We start from the raw sequence: 17,382 nt of genomic DNA on the forward strand, positions 1-17,382 counted from the left end.
CGCTTCGGTAAACACTAAACACTCGTTAGCGTATAGATTGGAACGTAATCTGTATTCACTATGGCTACCTTCACAGGCCAAGCGAGAGAGAGAGGAAGAGACAAACGGATAGAAAGGCCAGGATAACTCGTTACGTCGGGATAAGAAGGGAGATCCAGGGTTGTACGACCGAGAAAGGGTAGTTCTGGTGCCCGAAGAGCCCGAGGCCCCCCCACTAATTGATTTGTGCTTCAGCAGCCCTCGCTACCATAACCTTTCTCTGTGCCCCTTGTTCTAGCTCTCTTCCCTTTACTTGGCCATACGAAGATTCAAACGCACGATACGTTTCTGCCACGCGTTTCGCCATTAATCACACGAAATATGCTTCGCTCGTTAATGCTTAAACATTGAATTATGTTCCTCAAACGTGGCGAAATTGTCCCGGGATTGATAACTAAGGATTTTTTAATCGAAAGGTGAATTATTTTTCATTTCTTTCGGCAGGCAAGTAATAGTGTCCTTTTTAGCTAAAATGTACTGTTTTTCAGTTTACATTTTTCAGGATGTTTAGAAATACGTGCAGCTCCAAAAATTTTTAGCTCTTTAAGGAGGTATTCCTATATGGAAGTACGAATAAAGTTTTTTTTTTTTCGATAGAAAGAAGTAACATATTTTTTCTTAAATTTTAGTATAAAAATTGGTCAATTCTTCAAAATATCTCATGCTGCAATGGACCAGGTAAAATTCTACGTGCTTTGTGGTGACCACAGTTGCGTCCTTTATGCTCATCTGAGTTAGAATGTCCTCTGTGCTTTGTTAACAGATAGTTTTACTACTTTTTACCTCATTTTTCTCCGTTGTTCAAAAATGTTAGCGAGAACACCTAACTAAGGAGATAGAAAAAAAATTAGTAAAATAAGAGACAGAGTGAAAATTGAGTACAATTTAGTCAATTCTGAAATATACAAATCACTCTGCGTATCTTACAGATTGTCTCACACACGAATTAATACAATTTTAAGTACAAATTCAACTGAACCAATTTTTTTTTTTACAGGATCGTTGAAACAACAAGGAAATTTTGTAAATGAAATGATTTTCAAGTTAGACACTAGCAATGTGAAAATTCCATGGTTGAGCCAGGTTGGGCTAAATAGTGTCGTCGGGCCGTCGTTCGAGAAGCTCCATAATTATATTCGCCGTTAATTACACGGACGAACGATGCCTTCGAGTACGTTGCTCGAGGTGAAAAGCTACGGACCCTTTGTCGCGGCCCCGAGCTGTCCACTTTGCATTCGTCCGGCATTTTTCTGACTTTACGTAATATCCTGAGCGGCCGGCCTAATGCAAACAAGCTGCCGTGAAGTGTGCGTCTCCTTTGCGATGACACGGTCTCGTTTATGTGTGCGCGTACATCGCTGGCGAGGGTGTTGGTACAGTACACGAATCTGACTGTGTCAACCATGCATGAATACTTTGAACGAGAGTAAGAAAGACAACGCTTAGTATTTTCAAAGTAATTTTCTCATTAAAGTGTTCATTGATCCTCGTTAAAATACTGTTTCCAAATGAATTTTCTTTTAATGTGAAATCCTTGATATTCTATTTTTAAGAATCGTTCACTTTCTTGTGGAATGAAGCCAAACTCAGTTCGATATCCTCTGAGTTGAAAATTCTCTGAGTTCAATATTCTTCGAGTCGAAAATTCTCCGAGTTCAATATTCTCCGAGTCGAAAATTCTCCAAGTTCAATATTCTCCGAGTCGAAAATTCTCCAAGTTCAATATTCTCCGAGTCGAAAATTCTCCAAGTTCAATATTCTCCGAGTCGAAAATTCTCCAAGTTCAATATTCTCCGAGTCGAAAATTCTCCAAGTTCAATATTCTCCGAGTCGAAAATTCTCCAAGTTCAATATTCTCCGAGTCGAAAATTCTCCAAGTTCAATATTCTCCGAGTCGAAAATTCTCCAAGTTCAATATTCTCCGAGTCGAAAATTCTCCAAGTTCAATATTCTCCGAGTCGAAAATTCTCCAAGTTCAATATTCTCCGAGTCGAAAATTTTCCGCGCCAAAAATTCTCCGAATCAAAAATTCCCTAAGTGAAAAATTGCAAGATTACAAGACTGACTGACGTAAATCACAAAAAAGAAAAAGTTGTTCGCCTATAATAGAATTGTCAACTTCGAGAAGAAATAATGTTACGGAATATATACATTTACACATTTGGTATAATCGAAAATTGAAATTCAAAAGAGTAAGGTGCATCGTGTAAGGAATGTTTACAACGTATCTGGCCGCAATAACGTAGCGTATAGTATAAGCTTATGGGAGATATTTAGCCGCATATCGTGGCGCCACACCACCCAGGGGACCCCCTCATTATTTGCTGCCAGGATGAGCCTTTATTAGCAGTTATCCTGTTCGGTCTCGAATCTATACGTTCGCACATCCATAAATTCGTGTTTACGGTGACCGTATCTTATGCAAATGAGACGATTTAATCCGTCAGATATTTCAGGGCATTTTTAATAACCCTTCCGCCCCCCTCTACCGTTTGAGAGGTTCCCTGATCGCTTCGTCGTTTTTCCGTGACGACCCATTAGCGACGATTCATCGTCCTGGCTCTTCAATCCTGCCAGGTTTTCGGCCCTCGAGAACACCAGGAGCGGCCTTCAAAACATATAAGCTTCTAAGGAATATACCCTGGCCATTCGATTCGCCTCAATATTTCCATCTCGAATAAACTTTTTCGCGAAATATCGCGGAATGGTCGGAGCGTAAAAGTTTACGGATAAATGTATGTCGAATTTCGTTTTAAATACCAATGAAATGTTAAGTATTCGGTAAACCGTGCAGGATTGTAGAACAGTTTGAAAAGAAATAAACAGAATTACGTTCGTTTCTTTCGATACTTTTTCAGCTCGTTACGTGTACCAAATTATTGTACGCGTTCCTTGCGAAATAAAAGTTGACCAGTTTAATCTGATTGATCGTAAACTGCTTTCCCCAAGTTACATGTCGTTTACGTTTCAATGAGACTTCTATCCGAATTATAAAATTATAGTTGGTTGGAGTAAACTTTTATTTTAATTCAGCGTAACTAGACCACTCGCACACTTTGAATGCCTTTTCCGTAATAATTAATCTTGTCTAGACATATTCACGCCAATAAACTCAGAATTGCATAATTGCACGTGACATAATCAGCTAATTACATCTAATCTCCTCAAACGTTCGTCTATTCTCAACCAAAATCCTACGATCTTCGAAACACCAACGAAGTAGCTGAAATTAATCGAACGATTCGAAAAGATCGAACAGTGTTCTGGACAATAGAGTCGTTAAAACGATAATTCCAAGAATCTCGTGTTTCCAGTTGGACAATAACAAACTGTTCGAACGTAAAATCTGGATAGAGTCACAATTCGCGAATTGGAATGCACCTTGCAAAACGTTCGCTATATATTCGGCGAGGTAAAACTGGCGCAAAGAAGAAAACGCGATGCTTCTGTAAATCGGACCCCCGAAATCATCGTGTATAGTGAATCGAGCCGGGTAAAGCAGCAATTTCGCTGGATGTTTCGAGCCGGCAAAGTGCGATAATAAGCCCGCGGGCAGTCGGTGAGAATCTGCAATTCGCTCCGCTCAAATTGAATACTCCGTAGGCGGAATCTGGACTCTCCGTCGAGGGTTAACCTAAGATCAGCGATCCGTGATATAGTTGGGCTTTGTAGCCGTCTGTACAAACGCTCGTTTATTTCGTTCAACAACGAATGTCGTTTCATCCTGCTTCAGGCACTGGAAAGTGAACAATACGTCGATAGCGCGGGACAGCAGAGGTGCCTCGGAGCTTGCATATCTCAGAAAAGTTTGAGAATTTTTTTCTTAGGTAATTACCAATTGACAAGTTTCAATTTTTCAGAAGATATAAATGCAACTTTCAGCTGTTCTCTCGAATTTTTAGAAGGCAAAAATGTCACGCCGTTCTTGTACTAAAAAATTCCAAACAAAAGTGTCACACCGTCGTGCTACAAAATTCCAAATTTACCAATTTTCATTCGATAACCGACAAATTAATACTAATATCCAAACGCGAATGCGGAAGCAAAATTCCTCTATCGTCCCAAGTTTTCGGTATTACCCGAAAACTAAAAATCTTAGAAAGTTCAATTCAGTTTTAAAAGATAAACGAGAGTGTCTCGAATACGTCAGTGCGTATAGTTTCTAAATTTTGCGATTCTGAATAACACATACAACCGTCTGAATAATTTCTGAACGCGACTGTACACCTGCTACCATTGCAACGAGCAAGCATCTCTTTTCCCCGATTATCGAACGAGATAAGCAGTGAGTAGCTTTCGAAAATGAAAAGATATTCCCGTAGGTCTCGTTCAATCCGCGGGCACAATACCGTGAAAAAGGAATAAACGCCGTACGTGTAAATGATGGCACGACGATAAATTAATCCGACGCAGTGTCGACGGTGCTCCGGACTCGCGGTATACCGAATTCGCAAGCTGCTCCCCCCTTGCCCCGCGCCCGACCCTCCGCCCAACCACTTATCCATGATTTATTGAAATTACATCTCGACACGCGAAAAAAGGAACGTTTTCCGCGGGCATTATCTTCCGTTCTCTCCTCGCCCGGCCACGAACGACAATCCTCCGTATCCGTGACAGGACAATATAACTATCATCTCTTTGAAGATTAACGATCTTTTCAGGTGAGCCGAAAGCAACCGTGGCTGTACAGATCGACCGAACGTTTCTCCACGCTTTTGTGTTTGCCTTTGTTGCGCGTGTTATCGCCGCATTATTTCTTGATTAGACGCGGCTGTTAGTTAACGGGAAAAAACGTGTCGCTTCTCGTTCTCACCCGCCTTCGAGGATCGTTTTCGGAAACGTTCTTTTGGGGAATATGTCGACTTCGGTGGGAAGCTTTCGCTCGAGGGAAATGGGTGAAATGAACTCTGGAAGATCTTCTGCTTTTGTCGCTTTAAGATGCGGAAAACGAAACTTGAGGTTGCTTCGATATTGAGACAGGAATCAATTTTTAACCGTGTTCCTCTGTTTCGAATTTACGACCGATTAATTCTTGAGTAAGAGATCGTGAAAGCTAATGACCTGGTCACTTGCGATCTATGCAAGATTTTTAACTTAATTTTCTGATCTTCGCTGCGATTGTGTTCGTCGAAATGTGAAGTAAAATAAAATCTGAAAATTCGTTAGAACGTAAAGTAAACTGAAATTGTAAAATTCGGCAAAATGAAAGATAAAAACAACGATATCCCCGATTCTTTAAAACGAAACTAAACACAGCAGATACATCAAGTGGAAAACACTTTTCACCTGTGACCCCAAGGAACATTTTATCACACTTCACTTAGAACAATCAGATTACCTGTTTCACGAAGGTCAGTACAGCAACGAAACACCTTACATTATCGCCAAAGCAAACAGTATCGTTCTCGGTGACCTAGTAAGCCTACAGCAAGAGTAAAACGAGCATCGATTAGAAGCAATAAATATAAAGTGAATCGTATCGCAGTTATTTACCAGGTCGGAGAGGGTCGAGAGGAGAAAAGAAAGAAAAACAGTGATTACTAAGAACTTGAGCTTCGCCTGGAGAACTTATTGACCAACCCTGTCGCCAATTAGATCCCGCGTAGAACATTGGGTCGGAGTTGGTTTCCCGTCGATGGAACGATATCTAAACAACTTCCCTGGAAAAACCACGGGTTTGATCGTGATATTGGAATTCCCGGGTTTTAACGCTGCCTTGAATTAACACGCGATAACGTTCTTGTTAACGTTCGCGATCACGGCAGTGTAGAGAGTCACGTTCGGCCCCGTAGAGAAAGCCCGCGCGCGGCGCAATCTACGAAGAAACGATAATGGAGTGCGTGCACCACCGTCCCGTGATCGAACGGGTTTATCGATGAAGGAAAATCATAGCTTGCGAACTTTACACGAGAGGCCGAGCCCAACGAAACGGCTAAATGAATAAGTAAGTATACCGTGACTGTGGTTACGCGTGTTTCTCCACTGATACCGCAGTTAGATCAGATAACCGGAGTCCTTATTGGAAGGAAACGGGTACCACATGAGAAGACGCGTTCTTATCTCTGATATCGTTCTTTGCAAATCCTTGCCAGTCGTATTTCCCTCGTTTTACGGGAATAGGGCGGTGTCTGTTGTTAGATGTAGCTGTTCTTGCGAAAGTTTTCAAGCGACTGATCCGTCGATTTTGACGAAACTCTGGTGAATGATAGTACAGACGGAAATATTCGGCGCGTATTTTTTTTTTATCGGCAATCGTTCACGTGGAAGGAGTGAAAATTGCTCTCGAAGATGTGGGTAATAAAGATATTTGCTTTAAGCGTTTTTTATTGTTCTTTATTTTTCAAATTTGCTGCTGGAACTACAAGATTCGTCACCTTACACTATTCCTATATTTTTTTTACATGGGATCGTATTTTTTTGTCGTCAGATGAAGTATTAGTATGAATAAAAATAATGTAATAACAGTTGTACAAAATTTTGTTCTACATTTTTCACTTACTTTTTCGTGTAGAATTAACCTGCTTCCCAGTAGTATCACAATTTACAGGACACGCTGTGTACACTTCAGGTAAAAGTTTGAGCTGAACTTTACACAGATTTGAAATTGATCTTGTGGAGATCAGCAGCAATCTTAATAGCAGAGAAATTCGTCAAGGTTACTAACTTTTTCCTAAACATTTTTGTGAAACTTGCAACGCACAGTGATTCAGTGAAATGACCTTAGCGCAGACCGTTTTTCCGACCATTTCTCGCCAACAAATTATACACCGTTTCAAATAACACACAGAAAGCTTTCTCTCCTCTCAATCTGAATATCCACCGAGAAATTTCATGCTTTCGGAAAAACGTCTTCGAAAGTCAATACACAATCACGCGAATTCACAGAAAATACCCCGGCTCGGTGCCGCGCATCTGGATTCAGGGGACACGAGAGAACAGAATGGCTGGAGAAAAAAGAAGAGAGAAAGGTAGAGGAGTTTCGTTAGGAACTGTGGCATTCAGCCGGGCTACTTAGCCGTTCCCCCTGAGCACCAGACGCTTCCTGTTTCTCGTTTCCGTCGAATTGACGCTCTCCAGATCGAGATAATCGAAGCATCGCTCATTCGAACGCACTGTGGTATTTAGAGGCGCGCGGAGGGTGGATCGGCCGAGTCCCGTTGTATCTGGCCGCTATTAACGCGAACAATACCGGAACCAGTCGGTGATGTATCCTGTCCTTAACGCCTCTCTCTTCTCCCCGTTCCCATTTCTTTCTGTTTCTTTCTTGGCCCTTCTCTCGCGCCACCGAACAGCCTCGAGTGGCCGATGCTTTTTCTCCCGGGCAATTTATCAAGGCTCTCCGATGTTTTTGTGTCTGTCAAAGTATGGCGGCTGGCTGCGTGTGTGCACCACCGCTCCTCGCCGGGCCTCCGTGTGTACGCACAGGGGCCGGGCTGCGAATGTGGCGTGGTTGAAGTGGCAGCTCGACGAAAAGGGTTTCACCGCGATTCCTTCTCGCGAAGAATTACGACGATCCGGTGCAACTGACGCGCCATCGCATAAGGATTTGATGCATCGCTCGGTGTCACGCTTCAATGTCGCCGGAACGTTCGACAGAGCCGCGCACTCTCGCACCTGCGAACTCAAAAACCAGCCGTTTAATTGAAATAAAACGTGATCGCTGTTCTACGAATAATCTCCGCATTTTTCTGTTTCTTGCTTTTTCGAATTGTTGGGATATCGGGCGATCGAGTTTTGTTGCGGAGGGTGATTCGAGGAATCCTGGTGTCACCGGGTAGATTGTGGAAAGTGCTGTGGGAGTGAAAGAAATTGTCTTGCGGATAATTCTGGGATTATATACACAGGGTGTCCCGTAGGTTTCTGTGCAAACTTTTCTACCGTGTTCTATAGCCAAAAATAAGGATAAAGAATCGTATATAAACAAAGTATGTAAATGCTTTATTGAAAAGTTGCACTCTTTTACTTTTGTGGTAGGAAACACTTGGTGATATTCTCTAGAATTTCCCGCACGAAAATCGTAAGGAAAATACAGATTTGCTTAATTGGAAAATATTTCTCGTGAAATGTCACAAATGTATTTTTTCTATTCAAAAAACATGGAGTAATTAAATAGAAAAGTGAATACACACTTTCTGCATTATTTAGTAAAATAATTAACAATTTATTTCAGAATCAGTTCTATATCGCATAATTTTTGACAAAATGCTGTCTTGGATTTGACGCTGATTTTGCAGGATATTCGTGAAGTTTATACTTAAAGCCACTAGTTCGTTCCCTTTAATTTGTTATCGATAAAGAGTCCAGCTGAGAGCGTCACCAATAGGAACAGCCTTCTCAAAGTAATTTATATATTTTCTTTCGTCTGATATTTGTCATCAAAGAGTGGCCATTAGTAGAAGAGCGGAGCAAAAGAAAGACCTTTAGAAGACACAGCAGGAGGCATTAGACCATGGCTCCCATTAGGTCGACTGGGTTTTTCTCTCGAAAAGAAATTAATGGCTGATCTTCGCACGAATTTTGTTGGCACCAAGGCCAGATAGAGCTCCCTCCGTAATCTCGCAACTTTCATTTATCATTTATCGTTACGGTATCGAACGGTAACCAAAAATTTCAACCTTACACCAGTCATGGTAACGATGAGTCACACTCGTGTTGCAGATTATGCATATTTCTGTTAAATTTCTATGTTTGCTCTAAATTTAGCTTCAATTTAAGACTGAAATACTATAATAACAGCGAATAGTCGAAGCTAACACACATAATCGTTGAAAAAATTGTAAGGCAAGAGATTAACAAAATGTCACAAATTCTGCACTCTTGTCAGTGAAAGCTACCTAAATATTTCAGACAGCAATTATTCATCATCTGTGCAAAAATCAGCAGTTCATAAAAGACGCTCGCCTAATCATTTACTATTACAGTATTCAACTCTGACCATAAAAATGTTTACCTTACACCAGTTAACGGTATAATACTACCTGAAAACGTCAGGAATCCTACTTTTCACAAGAGCGCCTAAATATTTCGTCAAGCCTTTCAGCTAGCAATTATTTATCAACTGTGCAAATATCAGCAGTACATAAAAGACGCTGGCCGAATGGAATTGAGTGTTTGAGCGAAGACGACGCTACTCACATCCCCATGACGATAATTCGCTTAACCACATTGTAAGAACCATTTATTTATCCGGGTAGGAAATTTATTTTCAGTGTACAGGACAAGACTTTTATTAAACGATCAATCAAACCACAGCACGCGGCAAGAAACGTCCTGGTATAAACGTCGGTGTTAAGCACTGTACCTTGGAGCTATATAGTCGCCTCATAGTCGTTCGCACTCGCAGTTGGGAACCACGTGAGTGGCACGTGACTAAGAGGATGTAGCAATTATATCTTGACTCCATCCTCTCCCCGGTCTTCACTCTCACTACCACAATCGCCTCCTTCTTCTCAGCCCTCTTATTCTCCTCCAGCTTAGCCTCTTCAGATGCGGCCCGTCTTCGTAACGCAACAATTAACGTGGCTTCGTGATATCAAAAATGACCCTTCCCCGAATCCGAAAACCGGCGGCCTACCGTCAAAGGCGGCTGCAATAAATTCTTATTGCCGTTCATCGGGGTATTTACGGTTCCTCGAACGCCAACACACCGCCTCCTCTCCTTCTCTCCTTTTATTATTTCATCGCTCGATTTTGTCTATCCTGGTCCTGTCACGCGTCAATTCTTCGGATTTTCACGAATTTTCCGAACGAAACGCGTCTCGTGAAGTTCGATGCATTGGACACTAGAACTGGGATGAACATTCAGTATTGCGTTTTTCTTTTCTTTCTGTTTTGAAAGTTCGCGAAATGGTTCTTCCGTTGAAATAAGTCTCGGCAATTTTTAGATTAGGTTAGATTAGAGGGATTGGCTCTTTACACGTATGGAATTAGTGAATTCCTTATATGTGCAGAGTGTAAAAGAAGTAGTTGTGGCTTTAGGGAGTGATTCCTTGGATCAGTGGACATTTGTAAACAAAAATTTTTAATGTACAGGGTAAAGGAACTTTGTGCATTAATTTCTACGTATATCTCCTGTTGATAAGCAGTCGAGTTCTCGTTACACTTGAAGAAGCTTCCCTTCGATCTTTCGTTTGATTACGCAGACTTTGACTCTTCTATTGCTGTGGTGTCGTGTCGGTCCACGAATACGGGACTTGGATCACGACGAATGGAATGTCTTGTACTGAGAAACTAGCGAGAATCCGGAGTACAAGTTTTATTTAATTTGCTGGTAAGGTACAAGACTGGGCATGTGATTTTTCAACAGACTAGGCCGATCGTTTTTTGGAGTGTATGGTTTGGTGTTCGGAGGAAGACTGAAAAATTGGAGGAGTACAGAAAATGAGAGTTAAAATCTGGGGGTGGAATATTGGAACGATGGAAATTCGATGATTGGTCTTGGGATATTTGCAAGAGGATAGGGAAAGGGTAAAAGTGGGGATGGAAGTTCGAGGCGGCTAGCGTTTTGGAAAATCCCAGAAGGAGAGGAAATCGAAGATCGGAGAAGGGAAAGCCTAGGTTGATAATTAGAGGATAGAGAAAATATATTACGCTGCCGTTCGGTACAAGTTTTGCAGGGGGTGCGCTCGTCTAACGGTCCCGTTAATTCTCTGCGTCGAGGCCCGGTCAGGGCCGTTTTAATTAATTGAGAAAATATTTGGAGATCTGTGAAAATAATCACCAATTTTCTTGTGAAGAACTTCTGAAGGCTACAGAAGAATAGACAGGCAAACTACACCTTGCATCTGTAATTTACACAAAATATCACCAACTGCCAAATTACAATGCGTTTCCTCAAGTGACCTAGAAAAATTCGTAAATCCCTCTATTCACAAGAATACGTACAGTGCTTGTAAAATGACAACAAGTGCACACGGAGACACAAGCAACAATAAGAAAACTCGCGGAAAGTCTTATCAAACTTATCAAAAGCGGTGAAAATTGGACAGATCCGAGGTGCAAGGACAAACTCGAATCGAAAAGCGGCGGTTTCACCCAGATGACTTTACCTCGAATCTCCATCAAGCACGTGATAGCCCGACGCACACGTAAACGCACATCGGACGTGGTACAGTGGAACTACCCCCTTCTATAACCCGCGCGCACGTCGACTATAATTATCCTCGGGTAATCACGACCCACACCACCGTCTTCCAACGGCCGCTTACCGCAGTCCGGCCACCGTATTCCGCAAAATTAGTATTTCCATTCTCCGTAGAAAAGAAGAAAAAGAAAAGAAAAGATGAAGTTCCAACAGCGACTGGTTGTTGGTCTTCTCGATTTAACGTTCCCTCCTTCTTCCCTTATCCTTTTTCCTTCGTGTTTATTTTTGCAATTTGCCAGCTACGTCGAAGACCGACAATTAGATTTCCTGGGCTACGTTGTTCGGCTACCGTATAAGTGCAAGGCACCGCAGATCGGGGCCCGATCTACCGACCCAAAGGGCCCGCAAATGCGCCGGAGGAAATGGAGAGGACCACCTACACCTGCCTCGTGTAATTCCTTCTCCTCTTATCTCTTTGAATTCCTCCTTCCTGATGGATCACCGTGATGCATTTACAAGGTGAAATATCGTGCGCTGTATGGACAGCTACACACCGTAGACCGACGAGCCTCGGATTTATAGGGAAGACGCTTTCGTAAGCTTCGCGCTCGAGTAGCAACGAACTTTTGTCACGCGTGTGCTAATGACCAGTGTGCGTGCAATTTTTCACGATCGGACGTGCTGTCGGGATTTTTCTGTCATCCGCGACATCTTCGAATTTTCCTAACTTTCCTAAGTTTCCTTGATAACTGTATTTAAAATTTATTGGATGAATGAAAGTTTATGGAAGGCTGTGATTCGGATTTCTTTTGGAAATCTTGGTGCCACAACGACAAGGTGACATTTCTCACGTGGAAAAGTTTAACCTTTGAGAGGTGAAAGCAAAGGAAATTCGAACTTTCCAAAATGTATCACCCTGTAGGCGAGAGTGGCGCGAAGGTCGGCGGAAGGGAGGGACCGCGGAAAAATCGGTGGAACCGCGAATGAGTTTGGAAAACGGCAACGGGGTCATGAACTTGCGTGCTCGGCGCGGTTCAATTCGTGTCTTTGTCTCTTCGATGAAGGGCGCCGCGGCGGATATCTCTCGGGGTATATACGCATGCGGTTTGAGGTGGAGGCACTAAATCAAGGCCCCGCATGCTTTGGATGGCGTCTAACAAATGAGCCAATGACAACCAGCCCGGCCCTGGCTCGGTTCTCTCGTTCTCCGATGTTCCATCTCGCTCCGGCTCGCATGAACAAAACGATAATATATTCCAGCGCGCGCGAGAGAGCACAGACGGGATCTGGACGGATCGAGCGAATACTATACGCCGTTTCGAGGCCCACGCCACGGAACGATGATCGAGCCTGAAGGAGAAATGAGGCGGCGGAGGGTTAGGTCAGGTGGGAGGCTGGGGCTATAGGAGAGTGTGTGCGGTGGGGGAGAAAGAGGAGGCCAGCTGAGCCTTTTACACGTCACCGGGAACTAATACCTCGACGCACGCTAATGACGGCCAATAATTTAAAATATGAATTTGTATAAATCACCGGTAATCGTTAATTTCTCGGAATGTTAGATCGGACCCGGTCCATCAGCCGCGCAGGACAACTGGCCGGCCCCTGCGTCTTTGAGGTCCTCGCTGAGGTCATTTGTGCCCGAGCCTAGATTAATTGGATTAATTAGGCATTACCGTGCCCCGGGGCACGCCGCTGCATTAGCCAGGAACGCGAAGGGGGACGGAGTAAGGTACGTTGCGACCTTCGTCGGGGAGATCATCTCGGGTAGATTCGCGGGGTCTTTGATTTTGGAACAAACTGATTTCGTCTTTCGTCACAGACCGACGGGGACAAATCGTTCGTGATTTTTCTCCATGTACACGATAGGCAGCCCCCAAGCTTCACGATTTTGTCTCGATAGTTTCCTCTATCCTCTTCTTGGTGCGACGCGCGAGAGGGACAGAGAAAGATAGCGCGCTGGATACAGCTCTAATTTACCGAATCTGGATATCGTCAGTTCCACTTGAACCCTCGGCCCCCTTCTCGAACCGCGGTACGTGACGTTTCCAGAAACAAGCGGATTAGGCAGCGCGTGGGCCTCAAGGGCCTTCGTCGTAAATTACTCCCTTCCCAAAAAGTCCAACTCTCCGAAAACACCACCTCCGCGCTCCCGGTGACCGATGAAAATCCTAAACGCTTTTTACCGATATTACGTCAACCCTCTAGCACGCGGTGGAGCAGAGGAGAACCTGGACGAGACAAAGACAAAGGCGATTTTCTAACGACATTCAAGTACACTCGACTTGCCATCTTTGCAAGTTTCACAGACAGCGGAGAAATCTCCGTCTCCGCTTCCGCCGCGAACAAAGAGATCGATAGTCGCGGCCGATCGAACGATCCCGCGATCGTCGAACGAGCAACAGAGTTATTATTGACTTTTTCCGTTGCATGGTCAAAAGTCATTACCGGCCGGCGAAATTTGACATGGTTTTTACTTTTATTGCGCGACCGTTCGCCTATAATTATTTCCACATCTATCACTCCGACCTGGCAATGACCAGCGCACGGCCGTGGCTCGAAGATTGAAGATCGGCACGGTAGAAAAAAATGAGACGCGAAACCGGGGCCTTTCGAGCAATAGCGATGAAGAGGAAGAAAAAGAGGAAGGACGGCGGGAAGGGGCGGGCGAGGAAGGGAGGGAGGAGGGGAGGAGGTCTTGGTCTATATGGGCATTCGTTGTCGACTGAATGCCAGTCGGTTTCCTCTTGTTCGACGAGAACACGAAAGGCTTCGATGACGTATGGTTCGTGGAAGAAGGAGAAATAAAGAGCGTGCAGGGAGCAACGAGCGTACCCGTAATTGTCCTCGGTCCGGATGAAAAAAGTGTCATTGTGCTCGAACGAACGGATGGTCATTTGGCCCGAAACCGCTTGACATTCCTATGGCGGGTAACGTCGATTAACGAAACCGCTCGACAGTCATTAACGATTTCAAATCCTCTCTATTCCTATACCTTAGGTGAATATCTTTCAAGTGTCCACCTATATATTCTACTTCTCTTCACTCTCTCTCTCTTTGTCTGTGTCTCTCAGATGAAACAAAAAGCAGAGTTCTACGAAGCGAGGCGGATTCGCTAAGATCCAGCTGGCTTTCGTTACGTTGGCCCATTCTTCATCGAAGAATGTTTCTCCGTCATCGTGTAACACTCGTGGCCGGCCGGAGCAAACAAGATGATCGAAATATTCGAGACTTTATTTCTCGATAAATGTCTGGCGCGCGCACAGAGACCCGTCTGAATATTCCGCGTTTCCGTGGAATCCGCGCGCGGGTATACCTATCTATAGTGGGCCGGAGTCTGATGTATTTCTGAAGCTTGGCAACCGGCCACCATTATGCGCATGATAATTAGAATGCGTTAGCGCGTGTCTCAATATATCCGCACGTGCTATACGCGCGCCATGTGAGTTCGACTAGCTAACTGGTCCCGGCTCGTTCGCTGGGTTGGACTTGTCGATCCCCCTGTTCCCTGTGTATCACGGGTGGGTGGTAACCACTTCTTCATTTCGTCTGCAACTCTTCAACGTGACTGTTGTACACGCCGTTTCTACCGACGCGTGCTACGCGACGCTTCGAATAAATTGGCCGATTCATCGCCGCCGCCGCGTTTAAAGGTGAGCCAGCCCCGCAACCACCTTTCAACTCGCGCGTAATACACCGGGGTCGACTTACTCGGTGCAAAATTTGACAGATTTTCCTCCCCTCTGTCTCCCGCGGATTAATCTCTCCGTCTGGAATCGCCGGTTGCGTTCGTCGCGCAGGTTGTCAACGTTAACCTTGACGGTAATTGAAATTAACCTGAAAAACTTCCACCCGATACGAGATTAAGGCAGGGAGGCATAGAGGAGGTAAGTGTGAAACTGAGATGAAATGGTGATTGGAGTATTGAGTCTTAGAAATCTTAGAATGACTATTTTCGACAGGTACCCTGGATTACAGGTGACTCACACTCCACCCTTGCGCTACAATTACTTTCGCCAATTCTAAGAAACAGCTTTCCAGCAATTTAGCCATGAAACACCGAGAAATGCAGCATACTCCGCAGCGTGATTAGAAGAAGCAAAGGAGTCGATCGGCGTTCGTGAAAGATCGGTAGGTCGGAGTGGTAGAAAAGGGACGCGGCGAGGTTCTCACGTTTTCAACGGCAAGAAAACGGGTTACGACGGGCATAGTCAGCAGGATATCGAATATGGTGGTGGCTCCGCACAGGAAATCGCTGAAACTCTGTCTGATGATCAGGACAAGCAGGCTTACGCGTTTTTTCGCAGGCTGTCGCAGACGCAAGTGCGTGCCATCTGCAGCGGCCAGTAATTCTCGCGAGTTTTAATATATCGAGTTTCGGTATCGAGTGCCTGCCTCCTCGGAGAGATGTCTATAGGTAAAGGAAGTAACAGGAAGGACTCGGCTTCGGAATCATCCAGCCCAGACAGCGATATCTTGTTTCTTTAATAAACGGAAACGGAACGTAATCGTATTATTTGTTTCTACCTTTAAGAATACTACCCTCCTTCTAACACTCGAGAGTCAGCGGAACGTTGTCGGCCAGGGGGACGAAGGAAAAGGGCGGAGGGTGGAGGAGGAATGCGAAGATCTTTCGAGCTCGGGAGGTGGAGAAAAGGAGGGAATATTTAAGAAGGTATTAAACCGCCCTGCTCCCCGCCACGCGGATAAGAAAGCATTAACGTTGTACTTTATTCGCGAGTACCCGATGAGTTCTGAAATATGGAAAGTATCACGAATTCCGGTTTCGAGTAACAAACTTCCTTCCTCTCGATCGTCGATTCGACGAATATAAGACGAGTTTCTTTCGATTAAATGGACGGTACGCTTCTATCGAAAATATTCTCCTCCGGTGAAGAAGTATGAGAATATATACAGGGTGTTGCTCAAGTAAACAGTCTCCTTAGAGGAACTGAGAATTTTTTAAATCATTTTTAAGAAAGGTTCTCCTGAAGTGTAATTTTCGTAAGACGTTTAATTATCGTTAGTTTGCAATTGTTGCCGAGGATCAACGAGAAGCGAGGAAATCTCAATAAGGAATACAAAAGCAATTCCATAATAACTCCTGCTGCGACATTCTTGCAGCAGAATAGTAGCGAAAGCGAAACGTCGTGAGATCGGTGAATGGAATACGAAAGTCAGGTGTTGAGGCAGGAACAAAAAGAGGAAAACATATTAGTAGGTACTGTGCTCGGGGTAATAGCCGATACATCATTGCCCGGACCTACCTGAAACGTCTCTCGCGCATACTAGAAGTGGGAGAGACACTGCTTCAACTTCTTCTTCCTCTAACAAAAGTTTCGGCAACCCGGAGAAAATGGAAAACAGCTGACTGACAGATCGGCTACAAGCTGTTGAAACGAATCCTGATTTGTCGAACCTGAAGAACATTCGAAACCACCGTACTCTTACAATACTGGTACAATTCTTCGACACTTTCAATCTGTACGTAAGATTTCCAGCTAATCAGCTTATGCCCACCTCTCACGATCGATGTAGGAATATTCTCGCGAACGTGAAACGAAACCGGCTCTACTTTATCGAACGATCCAAGAAGCGTTCGAAAACTGTCGTCCAACACGGTGATCCCGGTTGTACAAACCTGCAATCCCTTTTCGCGATCACGCGCAAATAACTTCTACATTACGTAGCGAGTCTCTCTAAAAAAGGCCGCGACCGGTGGCTGAAGGGTCCGAATCGGGCTCGGTTAACGATTACAAATTGGCTGGCCGATCGGTACCTATTCACGGATTAATAGAGCGATAAATAATCGAAAGCTGATTACCGGGAGCACCGGTGAACGTTGTCGACGGAACTGTAAGAAGCGGCGGAAGGGAAGAAAAATAAGGGAGAAAGGGCAAGCAGGTGAGAAAAAGAGTGGGTCGGGGGGGGATTGGGTAGGACGATTTCTTAACGGCCAATGAATCCTTGCACCCGCGATACACCGACTCTCTACGCGCACCAGCACAGAGCTCGCGCAGGGTCTTAAGTTATACCAGGAGGAACGCACACCCGTAAACGTGCCCGAGGCCAACATATTACGTGCATTAATTCGCCGTGCTTGACGTGGAAGGCGATTCGTAATACGCGACCAGAGGAGGGACACCAAGAGCAAGCGAAGAGGACGCTGGGGTACAAGAGGGGCGAAAGAGGTGACAGAAACGAGGGAGAGGGCTCCAGTGCGATCCTAGTTTATAACGAGATCGGTAGAGACCACGTCCGAT

This window comes from Habropoda laboriosa, unplaced genomic scaffold (assembly GCF_001263275.1).
Source record: "Habropoda laboriosa isolate 0110345459 unplaced genomic scaffold, ASM126327v1 scaffold120, whole genome shotgun sequence".
NCBI classification, from domain to species: Eukaryota; Metazoa; Arthropoda; class Insecta; order Hymenoptera; family Apidae; genus Habropoda; species Habropoda laboriosa.